Consider the following 3,190-nt stretch of genomic DNA (forward strand, 5'->3'; position numbering starts at 1 on the left):
AATCGACACAGCGGAACGCCACACGAGTGACCATAAAACGACAATTTACCCCCAATGACGTGGATGAATCCCACAAGCAAAATGTTGAACAAAACACCAGACACAACCCAGACATGCACTGGGATTCTATTTACAGAAAGTTTCCGGGCCCCTGGATGGCCCCGTCGGTTAAGCGTCCGACTTCAGCTCAGGTCATGATCTTACAGCTTGTGAATTCGAGCCCCGCGTCGGGCTCTGTGCTCACAGCTCTGATCCTGCTTCGGATCCTCTGTCTCCCTCTCTCTCTCTGCCCCTCCCCTGTTCACTCACTCTCTCTCTCTCTCTCAAAAACAAACATCATTTTTTTAAGTTAAAAAGTATCATCACTAATAACTGATATTGGAGGTGGAATTTCTGGGTGACTTTTTACAGCTTTCTCTCCTCTGCACATACTTGCAAACATTTCTTTTATGTCTTGAATGCACAAGAGAACAGACTATGTCTGACTATGAACAGACTATGGCCAGTCAGTTCTGTTGTCTGTGGGGCTTCTGTCCTGGCTTCTGGCATGGGGCTTGGTAACGTTGGTGTCCTTGAGAAGAACCGGCAGCGAGGATTCGAGGCCGACGGAGAGGGCGCCTCCCCGAACAGGATTGACATGTGATTCTGCCAGGCCCTGACCAGAGTCCTTCTGATTGAATTGACCACTGAGTGCACTGCCGGGTTCGGGTCTATCTGGGTGACCCTCACCCTGAGGGCGAGGCCCTGTGTCAGCACAGTACAGCGTGGAGGGGGTCCCCTTGGACGCCCACCTTGGGCAGGCAGGGGCTTGTGTCCCTAAACCCAGAGGCAATCAAATCACTGTTCTGATTCACCCGGAACCCTCATGCTCTCCTGCCTCCTGGCCGAGCCCACTGGGCCCTGTCTCCCCTCAGTGTTGAGCCAGTGACTCCCCACTCCTGTAGAATTCCAGAGATATTTTCTTTTCTTTTCCTTTGTACGGAAATAGCTTAACAGACTGTGAACTACTCTGTGGAAATAGCTCTGGGATGAGTTAGCCATTTTCTTTTCTTTCTTTTTTTTGTGTGTGTGTTTATTTGTTTTGAGAGAGAAAGTGAGAACGGGGGAGGGACAGAAGGAGAGGGGGACAGAGAGTCCCAGGCAGGTTCCATGACATCAGCAGAGAGCCCGACACGGGGCTTGAACCCACAAACCATGAGATCATGACCTGAGACGCAGTCGGATGCTCAACTGACTGAGCCCCCCTCGGGCGCCCCTCGTAGTGTTTGAATTTCTATTTCCCTAATGAAGTAAGACATGAAGCATCGTTTCCTGTGCTTACTCGTCACCTTTGTACGTCTTTTGCCCATTTTTATATCCAGTTGTCAGTTTTGTCACTGTTGACTTTTAAGAGTTTTTTGGAAATTTTGGACACCGGTCCTTTATCAGATGTGTCTTTTGCAAATATTCTGAGTCTGTGGCTGGACTTCTCATTCTCTCGACGTTGTCATTCACAGACGGGTTTTTATTTCTAATGAATTCCAGCTCATCAAGTCACTGTACAGCCTCCCTTTCTTACCTGGTCACCAGTCACCTGCATCCGGGGGCACAGAGGTCACTTGCCTGGACCCAGGCAGCCTTGGGCTGGGAGACTCGGGAAGTGACCTGGCCTGTCCCCCTTCTCACTCTCGTGCTGGGGAGTCCCCGTTGGGCTGGGAGTTTGGTCTAAACATACTGTGGGGGTGGCTCCTGGCCAGACTCTGGGACCTGGGCCTGCAGAGGGAAGGTGGCTCCCAAGACTGGGTGCTGGTCACCGTCCCAGCTGGCCACCACCACCTCCGGGCTGTTTGCTCCCTCCTCCCCAACCCCTCTCCCCCACCACCTCTGGGGCCCTGCCCTAGTTCAGGCCTCGCCTCTCGCCTGTCCATTCCTGTCTTCTCCCTGACTGCCCACCCACGTGGCCTGGTGTCCTGGCCAGCCCGTGGCCCCTCTCTTCAGAGCAAAGCAGCTCTGCGGGTCCCGGAACCTGCCCGTGGCTCCTTCCCTCTTGGACACGGCCCTGCCACTCTGGCTGCCTCGGCCCCTCAGGCCTGGCTGGGATGACACCACCTCCTCCAGGAAGCCCGCGGTTTGCCTCTCCCTCCCACCCGCACTGGCCTCTCTACGCCTGAACAAGCACGCCCACAGCCTCCCCTGTTCCTGGTGCTCAGCACGTGTGCCTCTCGCTGGGCTATTCTGGGTCCCTCCCCGGTCGGGTGCTACTCCTTCCTGCGTGCAGGGCTCTGAGGCTGCGGCCCCGGCGGCCCCACCCTTCCCTGCAGAAGCCACATCAAGGCAGGCAGGGGTGTGGCAGCGGTTGGGGCTCTGCGTCCCAGACTTCCCTAGTGCACACCCCAGTGGGCAGTGGTGCTGACACCTGGGGGCTCAGCACCAGGCCCACCCTCCCCCCACCCCCCAGCTCTCAGCACCTTCCGAACCCCGCCTGGAGTACACCCTTCCTGGCTGCACGGACGCCAGGGGCCCGCTGTGGAGTGCTGGCTGGGCCAAGCCGGGGTAGGGGGGTGGGGCAGACTAGACCCCCAGGGGCCTCCTGAACAGAGACCCCAGCCCTGAGGGCCTGCCACCTGGGGGAGGGGAGTGGGGCTGAGGTCCTCCACGTGGCCCCGAGTCCACGTGACACTTGCCTGCCTGAGAGCCTTGCTGTGGCTCGGGAGCCTCGCCGTCAGGAACACACGTGCTCCGTCTGGTCCAGAGACACCCTGCGCGGCTCCCAGGCCGTCACCTCGCTGGGACCGAGTGCCTGCTCCAGTTGCCAGGATCCTGTCACCTCTCTCTTCCTTCACGTCCCATCGGTGGTGTAACTGCTCCCACTGGTGGAAACTCTAAGAAAACCTCTCAGGACGGCTTCCTGCACCGGCTGCGCCTTCTGTCCTTCCCGCGAGGGGCGTCCTCGTTGGCCTACGCGTGTTCCTCCCGGACCTCCCACGGCCCCTTGTTTCTGTGGGGTCGGTGCTGATGCCCCCACTCTCATGCCTCCTTTTCTAATTTGAGTCCGTTTTTCTGAGTGCATCTAGTCAAACGTCTGTCAAGTCTGCTGCTCTTTTTTTTTTTTAACGTTTTATTTATTTTTGAGACAGAGAGAGACAGAGCATGAACGGGGGAGGGGCAGAGAGAGAGGGAGACACAGAATCTCCCTGGAAGCAGGCTCCAG

The sequence above is a fragment of the Acinonyx jubatus genome, chromosome B3, assembly GCF_027475565.1.
Source record: "Acinonyx jubatus isolate Ajub_Pintada_27869175 chromosome B3, VMU_Ajub_asm_v1.0, whole genome shotgun sequence".
NCBI classification, from domain to species: domain Eukaryota; kingdom Metazoa; phylum Chordata; class Mammalia; order Carnivora; family Felidae; genus Acinonyx; species Acinonyx jubatus.